This window comes from Antechinus flavipes, chromosome 2, assembly GCF_016432865.1.
Source record: "Antechinus flavipes isolate AdamAnt ecotype Samford, QLD, Australia chromosome 2, AdamAnt_v2, whole genome shotgun sequence".
Taxonomy (NCBI): Eukaryota; Metazoa; Chordata; class Mammalia; order Dasyuromorphia; family Dasyuridae; genus Antechinus; species Antechinus flavipes.
In genome coordinates this window covers 93,185,279-93,203,949 of record NC_067399.1, presented here as the reverse complement: position 1 = coordinate 93,203,949, position 18,671 = coordinate 93,185,279, and the positions used below count along the sequence as shown (strand labels likewise).

General features: G+C 35.9%; 1 non-coding gene across 1 annotated transcript; it reads right to left on the bottom strand.

Moving 5' to 3' along the window:
- Positions 1-10,953: 10,953 nt before the first annotated feature.
- LOC127552585 (U6 spliceosomal RNA) lies at positions 10,954-11,060 on the bottom strand. Its single transcript, XR_007951454.1, has one exon. It is a non-coding gene; the product is annotated as a U6 spliceosomal RNA (small nuclear RNA).
- Between the last annotated feature and the right edge of the window lie 7,611 nt (positions 11,061-18,671).

Sequence of the window (18,671 nt, the reverse complement as noted above, 5' to 3'; positions counted from 1 at the left end):
TGCGACGACTGCATAAGAACCTACACCTGTTAGTAGGACACAGGTGATTGCAGCATGAATTCCACTTTGACTATTTTGTTGGGCTTGTATCCTACAGAGCTCACTATATTCAGAAAGCCACAAGTAGTTTTGTCCAGGTTCTAGGCATATCCTTGCTATAGATTTCCAGTCATTAGGGGTCAAGATTTCAAAAGCCAAATTCTGTAATAACATCTTAACATAAGCTGATGTAGCCCCATAAAGAGTGCGAGCCTTTTTCAGGTCTTTGAGGATTTCTATATCAAAAGGAGCGTATTTTCTACTTTCTTGACCTGAAGAATTAAACTGTTGAATTAAAGGAAAAATGTGACGTTGGACTTCTGATACATCTCTCCCTTCTGCCTTTGCCTTAATTAGTCCCTTTTGCAATCTAGTCATAGGAGTGGCTGGATGCTGGGGTGGGGGAGGGAGAGGGAAAAGGTGCTGGTGCTGTCACTGCCCTCCCCACTACCTCTCCTCCCTCCATCCCAGAGGATGGAGTTGATGGAGGAGAGTCAATTACCTGCTCCTTAGGTGGGACTGAAGCTGCCTTAGATTCACCACACCCTTGAGCCTCACTTAAGTCTCCATGCCCTGTGGGGATATGGTCATTAATCTGTTCATTATCTTCCTCCTTTATCTCAGGCTTCCTCATTTCACTGTTCTTAGAGCTTTTTTTTTTTTTTTGCTGAGGCAATTGGAGTTTAATGACTTGCCCAGGGTCACACAGCTAGGAAGTGTTAAGTGTCTGAGGCCAGAAGGAAAAAAAAGTAAACATAGCATGTGTTGATTAACATTCAGTCTCCATAGTTCTCTCTTTGGATGCAGATGACATTTTTCCATCCAAAGTTTATTAGGATTGTCTCAGGTCACTGAACTGCTGAGAAGAACCAAGTCTGTTATAGTTGATCATTGCACAATCTTATTGTTACACTGTACAATGTATTACTAGTTCTGCTTGTTTCATTCAACATCAGTTTACATAAATCTTTCCAGGCCTTTCTAAAATCAGCTTATTCATCATTTTTAATAGAATAATAATATTCCATAACATTTATATACCGTAACTTATTCAGCCATTTCCCAATTGATGGGCATTTACTCATTTTCCTATTCTTCGCCACCACAAAAAGGACTGCTACAAACACTTTTGCACAGGTGGGTCCTTCTCTCTCTTTTATGTATTCAGTAGATGATACCAAACTGGAAAGTCTTCAAGAAGAGGGCCAATGACAGACTACATATCTCTTTTTGAGGATCCACCTAGTTGAAGTTACAAGAGGCTCAATAGCAAGCTGATTGCAGAAAATCGTGGCTATCACAGATCAGGGAAAGATAAGATTTGGGAACAGGCTACCTAGATTCAAATTCTTTCTGTTAATATCCCTGTGACCTTGTTAACTCAACTTTATTTTATTTTATTTTATTTTATTTTATTTTATTTTATTTTATTTTATTTTATTTTATTTTATTTTATTTTATTTTATTTTATTTTATTTTATTTTATTTTATTTTATTTTATTTTATTTTATTTTATTTTATTTTATTTTATTTTATTTTATTTTATTTTATTTTATTTTATTTTATTTTATTTTATTTTATTTTATTTTATTTTATTTTATTTTATTTTATTTTATTTTATTTTATTTTATTTTATTTTATTTTATTTTATTTTATTTTATTTTATTTTATTTTATTTTATTTTATTTTATTTTATTTTATTTTATTTTATTTTATTTTATTTTATTTTATTTTATTTTATTTTATTTTATTTTATTTTATTTTATTTTATTTTATTTTATTTTATTTTATTTTATTTTATTTTATTTTATTTTATTTTATTTTATTTTATTTTATTTTATTTTATTTTATTTTATTTTATTTTATTTTATTTTATTTTATTTTATTTTATTTTATTTTATTTTATTTTATTTTATTTTATTTTATTTTATTTTATTTTATTTTATTTTATTTTATTTTATTTTATTTTATTTTATTTTATTTTATTTTATTTTATTTTATTTTATTTTATTTTATTTTATTTTATTTTATTTTATTTTATTTTATTTTATTTTATTTTATTTTATTTTATTTTATTTTATTTTATTTTATTTTATTTTATTTTATTTTATTTTATTTTATTTTATTTTATTTTATTTTATTTTATTTTATTTTATTTTATTTTATTTTATTTTATTTTATTTTATTTTATTTTATTTTATTTTATTTTATTTTATTTTATTTTATTTTATTTTATTTTATTTTATTTTATTTTATTTTATTTTATTTTATTTTATTTTATTTTATTTTATTTTATTTTATTTTATTTTATTTTATTTTATTTTATTTTATTTTATTTTATTTTATTTTATTTTATTTTATTTTATTTTATTTTATTTTATTTTATTTTATTTTATTTTATTTTATTTTATTTTATTTTATTTTATTTTATTTTATTTTATTTTATTTTATTTTATTTTATTTTATTTTATTTTATTTTATTTTATTTTATTTTATTTTATTTTATTTTATTTTATTTTATTTTATTTTATTTTATTTTATTTTATTTTATTTTATTTTATTTTATTTTATTTTATTTTATTTTATTTTATTTTATTTTATTTTATTTTATTTTATTTTATTTTATTTTATTTTATTTTATTTTATTTTATTTTATTTTATTTTATTTTATTTTATTTTATTTTATTTTATTTTATTTTATTTTATTTTATTTTATTTTATTTTATTTTATTTTATTTTATTTTATTTTATTTTACAAGACGCCAGCCACCAGTCTCTCTTTCCACTTCCCTTTTCCCTCCCCTGCCTCCACCCACCAAAAACGTCATTTCCTATACAACACACAGGACTTGCACAAAGAGTGGGCAGGGGCCATTCTTTCTCCAAGCATATATACTAATAGAGTATGGTCCAATTATTATTTAGCCTCACGTGCTTGGGACCTCAGTGCATCAACTCGAGCCTCAGCCCATTACATCTTTCTTTTTCTTTTTCTTTCTTTCTTTCTTTCTTTCTTTCTTTCTTTCTTTCTTTCTTTCTTTCTTTCTTTCTTTCTTTCTTTTTTACTTTCTTTCTTTCTTTCTTTCTTTTTTTTTTTTTTTTGCTGAGGCAATTGGAGTTTAATGACTTGCCCAGGGTCACACAGCTAGGAAGTGTTAAGTGTCTGAGGCCAGAAGGAAAAAAAAGTAAACATAGCATGTGTTGATTAACATTCAGTCTCCATAGTTCTCTCTTTGGATGCAGATGACATTTTTCCATCCAAAGTTTATTAGGATTGTCTCAGGTCACTGAACTGCTGAGAAGAACCAAGTCTGTTATAGTTGATCATTGCACAATCTTATTGTTACACTGTACAATGTATTACTAGTTCTGCTTGTTTCATTCAACATCAGTTTACATAAATCTTTCCAGGCCTTTCTAAAATCAGCTTATTCATCATTTTTAATAGAATAATAATATTCCATAACATTTATATACCGTAACTTATTCAGCCATTTCCCAATTGATGGGCATTTACTCATTTTCCTATTCTTCGCCACCACAAAAAGGACTGCTACAAACACTTTTGCACAGGTGGGTCCTTCTCTCTCTTTTATGTATTCAGTAGATGATACCAAACTGGAAAGTCTTCAAGAAGAGGGCCAATGACAGACTACATATCTCTTTTTGAGGATCCACCTAGTTGAAGTTACAAGAGGCTCAATAGCAAGCTGATTGCAGAAAATCGTGGCTATCACAGATCAGGGAAAGATAAGATTTGGGAACAGGCTACCTAGATTCAAATTCTTTCTGTTAATATCCCTGTGACCTTGTTAACTCAACTTTATTTTATTTTATTTTATTTTTGCTGAGGTAACTGGGGTTAAGTGACTTGCCCAGGGTCACACAGCTAGGAAGTGTTAAGTGTTTGAGGTCAGATTTGAACTCAGGTCCTCCTGACTTCAGGGTTGGTGTCAACTTAATTTTTCTGGGCCTCAGTTTAACCTTCTCTGTTAAATGAGGGACTTAGCTAAATGACCTTGAGGTTCCCTTCCATCTGTAGATCTGTGAAGATATTTTATCCTTTTAAGACTGCCTGGATTTCGCTGGTAGAATGAATAGAATGGTGGGATAAGAGAAATGAATGAAAGGAAGTAGATGAAAATAGGAATAAAGGAAGGAGGGAGGACTTGGGAAAGAGAGAAAAGGAAACAGACTTGAGGAGAGAGGCAGGAAAGGAATAAGGAGAAGAACAGAAAGGAAGGAAGGATTTTTTTTTTCTGAATTAAAGGGAGGGGGCAGGGGTAGAGAAACTATTTCTTCCCAGACATCTAAGCTGTCTTCTTCCATGTTTGCAGAATTTTTTTTTTATTAAAAATCAGCTCCAGAAGGCCCTCTGTCCTTCAGTCCCTGCGAATTTTGTTCTGTCTCTCTCATTTCCCAGGTCACTGGTTATATTAAGCTGAGGTCCCTGGGTGGTTGCTGTCGATAATTTTCCATTCCCCACCCTTTTGAGTCAGATCACAAAATAAGGACATTTTGAAACTTGGATTCCTCGTGACTGAGACTCGGGGAGATATGGCCCATGGGCTATTTCAGGACATGCAGGGCCCCAGACATGGGAAAGGAGCTGTCTGACCTCCCAAACAGGTTCCCTTTTCAGCTTTGCTTAGGACAATGACAGGAAGGCATGCAGAGCTGACTTGATGTTTAAACAGGACACATAGATGATCAGCAGAGCTTTGCTAGACAAGAATCATACATATTTTTAAAAGCCTATATGTTAGAGACCTCTCAGTATTTTTATTCCAGTGAAGAACTGAGTCTAGGGCTGCCTTTATCTATAGGCAGAGTCGATGGCAACCCTGTGTGGCCAAAAATAGCTCCCCCATCAGCCTACCACAGTGCTTGGAATTTCACCAAAGACAGAGCACTGGGCTTGGGAGTCAGGAGTTTGTGAATTCAAATCCAGTCTCTGATATTTACTAGATGTGTGATCCTGGGCAAGTCACCTAACCCTGCCTCGGTTTCCTCATCTGTAAAAGTAATAGCCCCTATCTCCCAGAGTTGTTGTCAAGATCAAATGAGATAATAATTGTAAAGCACTGAGCACAGTGCCTGGTAGAAATAGAGACAGCCCTGTGCTTAGTTCTTTACTAGGGAGAAAATACTGAAAGGCCTCTAATACTCTTTTTAAACTCTTTTTTTTTTTTAAATGTGATTCTTCTAAGGGCTATATAAATTTATGATAGTTATTGTCATTGGTATTCTATCATTATTATTATCTTACCCTCTCAGTTCTAACAGTTGAAATAGTTAAGGCAAGTTCCATTTATATAGGATGGTGAATATTAGTGCTGAGATTAGGAAGGGGACCCCAAAAGTTTGGGGTCACAGACCAGGGTCATGAGGTGTCTCAAAAGAATTTGCAGGCTTGAACCCATTCCAAGTCAAGGGGCAAAATTTATTGTAATTGTAATGCCATTAGAAGCAGGCTAAATTCCAAAAGAAATTACCCAAGAGAGAGGAGATCTCTTTATCCAGCTTTCTACCACTGACATGCTAATTCTATGGCCCAGAGGAGTGGTCTCCAGAATTTGGGTATCACTGACCAATAGATTATCTATCTGACAGTCAGCTGTGAACTGAGGAATGGCTCCAGAATTTGGTTCTTACTGGATTATCAGTCAGCAAAGAATTGAGGAGTGATCTATTCAGAATCAGACAGACTGTTGCTCTTAGATTGGGAGTGTGGCAAATCCCTGAGGATTACTGACTTATTGTTAGAACAGAACCCCCTAAAATCAGAGGACCTCAAATGCTATATTACATCACTAGCATGAGGAAGATGAATTTGAAATATAGGTCAACTTTCCCAACTGCTTCTTCCATTCAAGAAAAGGGTCCAGAATACCTTTATCATATCTGATACTGATCAGTCTGCAAATAATTTTATACTACATTATATGGACCTCCCATCACCACAATTTCACACAGTTCCTCCCCTGTACTAGAGAAATTCTCCTTCTGTACCTGTTGAAACAATTCTCTTTCTTCAAGTCCCAGCTCAGCTACCCCCTCTTCCATGAAGCCTTCCTTGATTTTGCAGCATTACCCATCTCCTTCCAGCTGAAAGTGATTATCTACCTCTTCAAATTTTCTTAGAGTGCTTTGTATAGAATATTTCTTGGTTTCTATCACATGCCATCTTGTATCATCCCTTTTGTGTACATATTCTAACCCCTTTTTGGATTATAAACTTTTTGATGGCATAAGCATATTTCCCTCTTGTACTTCCCACTCTCAACACTTTCTTGAATAAATATAGTAGATATTTATTCTATTGAATTAAGTATAAGCAACAATTGTGTCTGGGGTCTTACTGCCTCCAATTCTCTCAGGTCAGGGTCTCCAAGACCAAGCCACAGTAGCCGGTCTCACCACAGCAACTGTTATCCACTGAGATCCCTGAGGCTAGATGAATCCCCATTTACACAACTCACTAGTGGCAGTATGTTTCCAATTTAAATTTGAGAATATTTAAAATTGAACAGTAAGCAATTGCTGTTGAGCACAAGTGGTTGGAGTACCACAACCACTGCCTTTCACATTAAGTAGAACCTGTGTTCTGGATCTACACACAAGGGCCAAGCCAGATTCAGTCAGGGGAGCCTGGTTTCTAATATCATTGAGATTAGGTTCCCTTTTCTCCCACTCTCTGGTTTGTTAAGCTTCCACCCTGATGTTCTAGGGGAGAAAAAATACATGTAAGAGTGAGATATGGGCTACTGTCCATAAAAGTTACATATATCTGCATGTATATGTCTAAATAAATTCAAAGAAAAGCATGAAAAGAGATCTCTTGGGAGACGTGGATCCTGCTAAGACCCCAAAGAAGGTTGGATCCAGAGGCTGAAGATTCTGTTCTCCTCAGAGAAAATGTCCCATGCTCTGCACTCCCCTAAATATTGTTAGTTTAAGGGAAATAATATTTAAGTTCATATCTGTATGATATGGATGAATTTTTCATATTTACACATTAATCTCATCACCATAATTTGAACTAGATGGTAATTTTTCATTTTTATCATTCAAATAAATTTCCCTTTCAAGTTAAAATGCTATTAAAAATTAATTCTGGATCAATATTCTTTAATGAGGAAGGAATTCCCCATACAATATATCCGAGACTTGACTAATATTCCTTCAAGAATCGTTACACAAATCACAAATAAAATTACTTATCCAAGCCAATAGGCAATAGAAATCAGAGAGAGTGTCCTGAGGAGGATATACTGGACAATACACAGAGTGAACAGTTTCTTCCATCAGTTGTGAGATATCTCAGCTCAAACAAGAGAGAATGAGGAACACATCTCAGCCAAAGTTAAATTTCTTTAAGTCTCTAATGCAGTAAATTGAAGAGAGGGATATGATTGAAATGCTGAATCCTCTGTCAGCTTTTTCCAAGTTTTTCTCTCCTTTCAGGAATCTGAAGAGAATGTCTTTTCTCTTAAATCAAATAACCAGAATCTCTTGTCTTCCAAGCTCTTGTCAACTTAAAAAATGAGAAATTAATTGGATCTTCATCAATGAATAGTCTTAGACAAATGGGATTTCAGTTGAGGATTACACTAAGCTGTGGTTTCTGTTTAGTGTCTTCTAAAAGGATAGGATAGATGTAGTCAATATACAGTATGCATTCAGTATGAGCAAGATAATTATTTCCTATGTACAGAGATGCTAAAGGACACAAAATACTCATGGTGCACAACTGACAGAGAAATAGGATTAAGGACCCTGACTAATAATGTGGTATGATCTTCTGAAAGATTGATACCTATCAGAATGATAAGGCAATTTGGGGGTCCACAGAATAGTCATTCTGAACTTTGAAACTTCATCTGTAATGCTGGAAAAATTGAAGCAAGATAGAGATTAGAGAGTATTTAATATTTTATTTGAAAGAGAGAGATTTACTGGGACCAAATGGATTCATGGTTTGGTACCAGGGCTGAATGAGATTATGATCTCCAAGAATCCAGCATCCAGCAGTTAATGTGAATTCTCAATGACATATGTATACACAGTAGCTAAACAAAAGCAGGAGGTAGAGTCCAAACTCTGGTGAGCGGGAATCTCCAGGCAGAAACCATTAATCCGGTTCTGACAGGTTGCGGGGTAGGACCATAAATTCTTACTAATGGGAAGATAAGAAAGTGTCTGGCTAGAGACAGAAAGTCTGGACTTCCCCTTTTTGAGTTTACATACTGATAATTTATAACCTCTGAGTTATACCAGTCTTAATGAACCGGAGGTGGGGTTTGCAACTAAGGGGATTGAGGCAGAACAATTAATGAAACTGAGGCAGGAAATTTTAGGGAAACTGAGGCAGAACACTTAAAAGAGAACTGTGGCACAACAAATCGAGGTAAATTGAACTCTGAAATTCCTTTATCCATTCATAATCTTGTGCCATTCTATATTTTCCTCTGTCTTAGAACTCCTAACCTTATTCTTTATCTTGCAACCTCTAATCCTTCCACCTTTCAGTTCTTTTTGATTACAATATCTTTCCTCCCTTCCCTATCTTGAACTAGTGGTGAACCAAATCTACTCTACATTATTTTCTAACTCAGGTATCCAATCTACTTCCAATCCAAGTATCCATCAAAGCTTGCCCAATCCTCCCCTTAGATAATTCCCACTATATATTGCCTTTTCTTTTATTCTTGTGTTGCTGAATGAAGGGAGAAAAAAACCCCAAACTGTTTTGATTGGGTCTTCTATAAATTGGGTTACATAATCTTAACTGGACTCTCAATGTCCAGTAAGGCATTTCTTTTATTATAAAATCTCCCTAATGAATTCTCTATCCCACTCACCATAGTAGCCAATCTAAATCTTTTCTTCCCTTCTCAAACTCAAACTCAAAAAGTATCAGTAGTGATACTTATTGTCCTCAGCTGAGAATTTAGCCTCATATTTCACTGAAAAAAATTGAGAACATTCACCTCACTTCACACAAATGTCTTTTCCCACTGCCTTTTCTACTCTGTCTCATGTCAAATAAGTACCCCTTCTCCTTGCCAAGGAAAACCCCTCTAAATAAATCCTTGATCCCATTCTATCACTACTTTTTTCAACAATTTGAGCCCTCTGTCATCTTCACTCTCTCACTAATCTTCATTGTCTCTCTCTTTACAGGTATTTCCCTACAGTTTACAAGCATGTTTATGTCTCCCATTTAAAAAAAAACCTGATCCAATGGTTTTTCCTAGCTATCATCCTATATTTCTCTTTCTTGCAGTGGCTAAGCTCCTTGAGAAAATCATCTTTGGTAGTTGTTTTCATTTTCTTTTCCTCTTTTTTGGAGGAGGAAGAAGGAATACGATTAAAAAAAACCCTAATTTCAAAGCAATTAATTTTGTCTATTTGCAAAACCTATTTAAACACTCTGGTTTTTTTTTTTTTTTTTGGCTAGCTAGGATGAATTCATATTTACACATTAATCTCATCACCATAATTTGAACTAGATGGTAATTTTTCATTTTTATCATCCAAATAAATTTCCCTTTCAAGTTAAAGTGCTATTAAAAATGAAATAAAAACTATTCAGGTGACCCTGAATTTTTTATTTTTTGATAATAATCTGTGCTTAACCACTTCTTTCTTAGTTATCCAAAATAGGACACCTCCTTGCTTGTTTTAGTTGTCAAAAGGTAGCACTTTTTTTGGCAGCAAATTATGCTTGCCATTGATTCATATCAATGCTAAATTGTTTTACTTAAGTTTGGAATTATTTTGCTCTACTTGCTCAGTTTTCAATAGCATCCTTATAAAAAATACCACAGTGAAATTGTATAGAAATAAATACAGTGGTGTAGGTTATTATTATTATTTTTTTTTTTTGGTCATTGGGGTTTTTTGTTAGTTTGGCTGGCTGGATTTAGAGATCATAAAGTTTTTCTCTTGTGCTAGACCAGTGTCCCTAGAAAAATATCTCACTGGGACATTTCCTTTCTAGCATCTGATAGATTTCTGGGACCTCACTCTTTCTTACTTAAATATTGAAATCCATGGCAAACAAATAGAAGCTCAATGTCAGCTCCTCTTTTCATAACTCCCACTTCCTCTACTTCCTCCTGGACCATTTTTTTCACCATATGGTCCCCCTATGTTGCATTAAAGTTTTCACTCTTCATCAGACTGTAGTTTGAAGGTGGTTGATTATAGTTTCCAAAATCTTTGTAATTTCCACTTCCATGACCACCTTCTCCATATTTGTCATAATCATCTTCAAAGCCCCCACCCTGGTTACCATATTCTCTACCACTGTATCTTTCTCTCTCCTTCAAAACTTATCTCCAAAATTGCTTACCTATTGGTCCTCCTTTGTAACCATCTTCAAATACACAACCACTTTTATATCCATTAGATCCTTCTGTAAAAAGTCTCTTGAGCTAGTCTGAAATTTCCACCACTACCACCACAGGAAGTCCTCAAACCGGAGTTGCTTCCTCAAATTTTGAACTTCCTGTGTTTCTTGTCTAGATAAAGCTTTTCTTACTTCTGCAAGTACTTGTTTCTTTGATGATATAGTATTTTTGTAATAAAATTTTATGCACAGAATCATGGGCATCAAATGTAAAAAACAAAATCCTACTCCTTAAAAAAAGACTGTATATATATATATATTTTAATATTTTCAATATCAATATTCAATTATTTCCAACACTGACCATTTTTTCCAAAGTAATCTCTAAGATGTTCACAAGTATCTTCTTTAATTCCATCAACAGTTTCTTTCCAGTAAATTGAGCATTACGGTTTTCATTTCCCTTTCTGACTATTTCCGTATTAGGCTAAACTATTCTTCCCTCCATTGAATGAGGTCTTCTAGATGTGATTGCATTCATTTTACCCATAGATGAAAAATACATGGAAATCTTAATGAATTTTCCTGTCATATTTATGAAAGTGCCATGCTAATCTTTTCTATATAATTCCAACTTTAATATATGTGCTGTCTAAATGAGTACCTCTCAGTCTCTTAGAAACTCTCTATAGTATGGATTTTGGTCTCACCACTGAGAGAAATGATTGATAATAACAAATAATCTGGGGAGATTCGGAGTTCTCTCCTTTTTTTAAGGATTTAAAAATTTTTAGTTTTTTGAAGGACATGCCTGATAATGAGATTGAATTAGCTCTCCTCAATCTTGATCAATTCCCACCCAGAAGTGATGAAACTATGACATGCAAGTGAATTGGATTTAAGTGTGGGAGGTCTGTGCAAGCTCACCTGCCTCACTTTCCCCTCCAGAGCCTCTGGGTCCAGTGGCAGGATATAGATATGGACAAATGGAGATGGCCCTGGATGCTACAGGAGATACTGGTCTTCTGAAGCTGAGGTCTTTAACAGGTTTCAGTTTGATTAAGACTGCATCCATTCAGTGATTAAGGGTGGGTAACAACTGAGGCAAAAATATATATACATATATGTCCTCTTTCCTTTAGTATAAATAAAGAAATAAGTATTTAGATAAATGAATGAATGAATGAATAAACAAACAAATAAACAAATAAATAAATGAATGTATCTGAGAGGGGAAGACCTTCAGAGTTTCTGGCCAAAGCAGAAATGACTATTATTTATATTTAATCTGAGTCAATTAGGACCGAAACAATGAATAAAAATGGCTTGGCTTGAAACCTACTGATGATGAAACCTACTAATAAGTGAGAATCAGAGTGGTTTTTGTTTGAGGCATGGTCTTTAATAAAAGGAAATCTAGTCTAAGCAAAAGGATTTATGACCTTCAGACCTCTCAAACTTTGGACATATCCATTTATGTCTAAGAACAAACAAATGAACAAACAAAGAACAAAAGATGCAGTTTAAACCCAGTCTTAGGCTTGTCAAGGCAGAATTTATACTTTTATCCACCATGTGCTCACAGACACCTGGTGGCCTGGATGGAGAAAGCAGCAAACCATCCCTTCTCCATTGATGGGCAGTAGCTCAAAATAGTCTTAATGTAATCTACAGCTGGAAGAGAAGACTTGACTGGGGGTGGAGTAACTTCCTTTTAAATATTCACTGAGTCATCAGCTCTTTAACTCCATGCCAAAAAAGAGGACTGCCTTGTCATCTCCAAGTGTCAAACCCCCTCAGTACTGAGTCACATAACATGTGGTCAGCCAGAAGCAGGAAGAACATGCCTAGAGATGGTCTTGATTACAAAACTAAGAGAAAAAAAAATAAAGTCTGGGTGTAAGAATCTTAACATCTCCCGCTTTCTTTGATTTAGAACATAGGGGGTCATGACCTCCTTGACTTTTCAAGGAGGTGAGAACCCCCAAAAAGAAGGTGATCACGCTTTCCCTGACTGCTCAAAAAAGGAGTGAAAACACCATAAAAGGAGGTGATCATGCCCTCCCTGATGTCTCAGGAAGGGAGATGAAAACACCAAAGGAAATAGGAAAGCAAATCAGATTAGCGGGTTTCTGAAGGGGCTCACTTGAAATAGGTATACATAAATCCATCAATATGGGAGACATTACACATAATTACATAAAATACAAAAGCACATAGCAATATAACACAGGCTAGTAGTGATGTAACAAATAACATGAATCAACATGAGGAATTATACATGTCCGTAAGTCCTAGAAATAGTCCAAAAGGAGTCTATTGTCCATTAGTTCATGCACCAGGAATCCAATAATTCCTGCAAGCTTTGAAGTCCTGCAATAATCTCATCTTGTGTTAGGGAACCCAATGATTCCTGCTGGTTTTCAAGTCCTGCAACAGTCTCATTATCAGCCATGCTCTTTCAGTGTCAGATGGTTCTTAGATCTTCTTCTTTGTTTTGAGTTTTTTCTCCTTTTCTGTCTCTCTCCAGGTACTCATTGCCACCCATATGTTTCCTTCTCCATGTGTAGGAATACAAGCAAACCTTCTCTCCCTCCCAGGCAGTTAACCTATATAGTCCCTTCTATTTACCACTTTCTAAATCTCTCTTCATCACCTGGCAATTACAATGGAGCTTTTTGCACTGGACACTGCCCTGTTGGCTTAAAAACCCTGTATTCTCCCCATTTGTAATCCCTTTCTGCTATCTGATTGCTTTTTGGCTGATTGATCACATCAGAGTCTTGAACTTCTAAAGACTCTCTGGGTATAACCTCAGCTGCCATCATGCCCCACTTGTCTTTTGTATGATAGCTTGGAACTGGGCCCTACCTCTCATTTCCCTGGGTCAAGCTACATTCTGAGGCCCAATAGAAGCCTTGGTTGCATTTTGGATGGGGTTTTGGGTTTTCTCTCACCCTGTTCTCTCACTCTATCTCTATATCTAAACTGGGCTCTCAAATGTCCTATTTTTCCACACTGAAAACATCGGCAAGTTTCTCTAGAAGTCCCTTGCCAAGAGGGACCCTGTCTTCCCATGTTCATCATAGTTTGGGTATAATAAGCATTTGTGCCCACTGTGGCACAGCATCTTATGATCTCCTCTAAAAGAGCATCTTTGTCTAGTGCCCATGTAATTCTTCTGCAAACCTCATTGGCATTTTCCTTAGCCAGTTGTCTTATCATAATTCTTGCAGTTGCATTATCTCCAATGGTTCTTGTACAGCTGTTTGCAAATGTCCCACAAAATCCGCAAAGGGTTCATTGGGACCTTGCTCTATTTTTGTAAAGGCTTTACCTTCATCTTTTTCTGGGAGAAACCCCCAAGCTTTTATTGCAGCCTTAGAAATTTGCTTATATATTGTTATGGGATAATTAATCTGTGCTGAATTCTCTCCATACTGACCTTCACCTACTAGTTGGTCAAAAATGATTTCTACATTAACTCTTGTTTGCCTATTTTGTTGGGCTTGAATTCTACATAATTCATAATACTCTGAAAGCCACAACAAGTCCTGTCCAGGTTCTAAACATGTCCTTGATATGGATTTCCAGTCACTAGGAGTTAGGATTTCATAAGACAATTTATCTAGTAACATCTTAACATAAGATGATGTAGCCCCATAAAGAGTGGAACCTTTTTTCAAATCCTTAATTTTTTCCAAATCAAAAGGAGTATATCTTCTCCTTTTTTGACCTGAAGAATCAAGCTCTTCAATCACAGGGTATACATTTATTTTTAAATCAGATATATCCTGTCCTTCTCTCTTAGCCTTGACCAATGCCTTTTGTAATCTTGTTATAGGCTGCTTAATAGATGGTTCTGTTTGTGTCACTGCCTCTCCCCCTCCTCCTCCCTCCACCCATGAAGGATTAATTGAGAGAAGTAGGTCAGGGTATGGGAAATGCTCCTGTTATGAAGTGCCATACTCAGAATTGTACTTAACTCCATCTTATCTGATTCTTCATCCTTTTCACTTAGTCTAGTTGTCTCCTCCCCCTCCTACTCTTTCATCTTTTTCCTTATTCTAACACATATAATTTTTTAAAGCCAGTTGTATTAAATTATATGTATTAAGTGTATTTTTGGAAATTGAGTTTGGATTGGAATTGTAGTATTCACCTAGTTGCTCTCCTACTAATTTCCACTCGTCTGGATACAATTTTTTTCCCATAGAGAACCAAGGAGATGTGTACTGTACAGTTTCTAAAAGTTCAATGATCTGCTCCCAAATTATAATCAAACCTTGGCCCTATTCGGGTGCCAAAATGTAATGTTCTTCTCTAAAAATATATTGTTCTCTGAGAACAGGTTTCTTGAGGGCTTCTAGAGGCAGCCTTTGTTTCAGTTTAATCACCTCAAATTCAGCCAGGAGTTAAAGTCCAAATCCTTTATTGTTTCCTGTTAAGTCTTGTCTCCTTCCTTAGGCCTGGTTAGCTTTCTTAGAAGCCTATCTCTCTCTCCTTCGTTCCTGCCAGAAGTCCTTTGTCTCTGCCAGCTTCAGCTTTTACTCCCTCTAAACCCCCAGCCAGCACAAAAGTGGAATATGGAATGAATCTGACTCCGCCTCCTAGAGTGGACTTGGCTAGTTTTCTGGAAGCCTTCTGGATCTTGGTTTCAGTGTTCTCCACAGGACAGCCTGCCACCACTTCTCTGTCTTCCTTCATTCTGCCCAACTGACGTCTCTGGCTTGTGAATCTCCTCAATTGAATCCTGGCTTCTGAATCTCCCAGAGTCCATCCTGGTTGAGGCTCCTAGCTTATATATGTTCTCTTAAAGGTGTGAATCTTGTGGAACTATAGTAAGTACTAAATATATCTAGAGAACTGTTAAGCACCCTGCTAAACAACCATTGTCTCTATCAATTCCACTGTCTTAGTACCTTGAAAGAACCTTAACATCTGGTTGTCTGTTGGATTGCTTTTTCTTTTTAAAATATAGTTATGATCCACTCACAGGAATTAATCAATCTCTATAGAGTGCCTGCTCTGTGCCTAATCTGGTGCAGTCACAATGGGTGATTTGAGAAGAAATGTCTAAGAAAGTGGTGTCCCAGTCAAGTAGAAACAGGGACCACTAAATTGTTTATACTATCTTTGTGACCACTTGTTGACTCAGAAAATCACATTAACATTATTTATGTTCTAATGTATTTTAATTCATTTTGCTAATTTTTCAATTAAATTTTAATCCAGTTCAGGCAATGAGCCACATGTTTGATACCGTTGGTATAGAAAAAATGAGTCTGAGGTCATCTTAGATCTGCCACTTACTTGGTGTTTGATGTTGGCAAATTATTTTCTCCCTCTGTAGACCTCAGTTTCTTTGTCTATAAAGAAAAAGAAAAGAAAAGGAGCTGGATTAGGTGATCTGTAAAATCCCTAACATTCAGTGATCTTGTGAAAGCTACTTAAGACACAATGTTATAAATGTCTTCTATATGGTCCTTTGATGTTTTCTAAGTTCCATTTTTTATTACTTGGAGCCCATCTTGTTATTTTAACTGTGACAGAGATTTAATTTGCTATAGAACTTACAGTTGATTCAATAACTTCTCTCTCTCTTTTCTGCCATGCCTTGGCTTCCTTTGACTGTATATTTGAGAATTTAATATCCTTAGCACAAAACCATCTTTGCCTAAGTGGCCCAAAGAGGGAACATGGGCAGCCTTCCCCTTATTCTGTATCTGGAGATAAAGTCTATCCTTGTTCAAATGTTCAAGGAAGAATATTTACGATTAGGAAGGAATACTTCTGACTTCATCACCAAGGGATAAATGCCCTATCCCCAGCCAGATGGTCAGAGAAAATGCCCTAGAGGGATCCACTAAAAGAAACAAACAACAACAAAAAAAAACCATCCTAGTGAAGCCCAGCTAATAGAGCAATTGATGACAGTTCCGGTACTATTTGGTCATCTCCCACTCTCAGTAGAGGTCCAGAACCCTCCTTCTTGGTCCCTCAGGCATCTCCTCATTCCTTGCCCAGGGCTCTCTTGGTCTCTGTCCCTCCTTCTTCCCTTGTTCTCATTTAGGTGTTGGCTGTTGTTTCTGGAGCTGCTGCAGCCTACCTACACTCTGGCAATTTCTAAGTGCCAATGCATTACTAGTAAAGCCTCCTGCAATCACTTCCAGAGCCATTCCTTCCTGAATTCAACAGAACCAGCTGGATGGGTATCATGACTGGAATCATGACTATCTTCCTTTAATTCATGAGCTGCTGACAAAACCTGTGACTATGATTTTCAGTCCCTATTACCTCCCTGGATGGAGAAGAACAGGCAGTCTTGTTGCAATTTACCTCCCTCCTGAACTGGGGTCTCCATGGGCAGGGAGTCTTGTGCCTTTTCATTTCTCTATCCTCTCAAGTTCATGAATTACTTACTGTCTAGAAGGGCTGCTCAAACTGACACACCTCCATCCCCACAGCCCCCATATCCCAATAAGTATATTGAGTCAGATCTCTGGCTTGGCTAAGGGAACGTCATTGATCAAACAGCTAGTCAAGGGAAGACTGCTATAGCCATAAAATGCTGATAAGAATTGGGACTAGAACCCTTCATAGCCACCCTATCTCCTGATGAGCACAGTGCTGTGATTTAGGACTTTTAATCCAAGGGCTGAGGGTCTCAAGGCTATAATTCAGCAATAGGAAATTCCTTTCTTCTCCCTAGATTAATGAGCTGATCAAGGCTGCCACTGGGGTGCCTAGGAGCCTTGCCTTTGTGATAAGATTTGGCTCCTCTAAATCCCCCTAGGATTCAGAACAGGGTAGGAAGTTGTGGAAACCCCCTTCTGGCGGCACAGAGGTCCTTTGTAAAGGAATTTACAAACTCAAAAAGCTAGACTGGTAAAAGGGAGTTTATTATTGGCATTGGGAAGCCAGCCTTTGGTATGCATGAATAGAAAGACTGAATTCCTTGGTGGCAAGATCCTGACAGAGAAGTAAAGTTTCTAGTGGAGGAGTCCTGGCAGAGAGATAGAGAATTTCTAGCACAGAACTCCTGACAGAGAGGTATAAAATCTTGTTAGGAAAATAGGTGTGGAAGATAAAGAGAGGGTAATGCTGAAAGAGAATATCATTTCAGCAGGCAGAGGTTCCTTGGCATATTAGGTCCTCTGCAAAGACTGAGTTTAAAATTGCCATTTTTATAAGGAAATCTGAGACAGAAGTTTCAACTGAATGAGATTCCCTCAATGCTGTCATTGCCCCCAGGCCTAAATGAGACCTTACTGGGAGTAGTTTTGAGCCAACAATAGAGGTCAATAGAAATCTAGATCTCCAGCTAAATGAGATTACTTCAACTAGTGCCACTAAGATAAACCACTTTTATCTTGATTCCCTGGGGCGGGTCTCTCACAGAGGCAGGGTTCAAGGAGAATTTCTCTTTGAAGGAGTTTTCAGAGAATTTCAGGGTCCCCCCTTCAGTTGCAGGCTCTTCTCATCACTTGCAGAAAGATTTTCTGCCCTTCCCAAAATGAATGAAGGCCAGGATCCAAACCATGGACCAAGAAGAAACCCTACTGTCTCTCATGGCCAAGGCAAAGCCAATGACTGTCAGGCAACACAACCGGGTTAAGAGGAAGCTCATAACCACTTGTAGAACAGTTTTCACTCTCAAGAATTGTGGAAAGAGAGTGGATGCCCATCAATTGGAGAATGGCTGAATAAATTGTGGTATGTGAATATTATGGAATATTATTGTTCAGTAAGAAATGACCAGCAGGATGCATACAGAGAGGCCTGGAGAGACTTACATGAACTGATGCTGAGTGAAATAAGCAGGACCAGGAGATCATTATATACTTCAACAACAATACTATATAATGATCAATTCCGATGGACGTGGCCCTCTTCAGCAATGAGATGAACCAAATCAGTTCCAATGGAGCAGTAATGAACTGAACCAGCTACACCCAGAGAAAGAACTCTGGGAGATGACTAAGAACCATTACATAGAATTCCCAATCCCTATATTTTTGTCCACCTGCATTTTGGATTTCCTTCACAGGCTAACTGTACAATATTTCAGAGTCTGATTCTTTTTGTACAGCAAAATAACTATTTGGACATGTATACATATATTGTACTTAATTTATACTTTAACATATTCAACATGTATTGATCAACCTGTCATCTGGGGAAGGGGGTGGGGGAAGGAGGGGAAAATTGAAACAAAAGGTTTGGCAATTGTCAATGCTATAAAATTACTCATGCATATAACTTGTAAATAAAA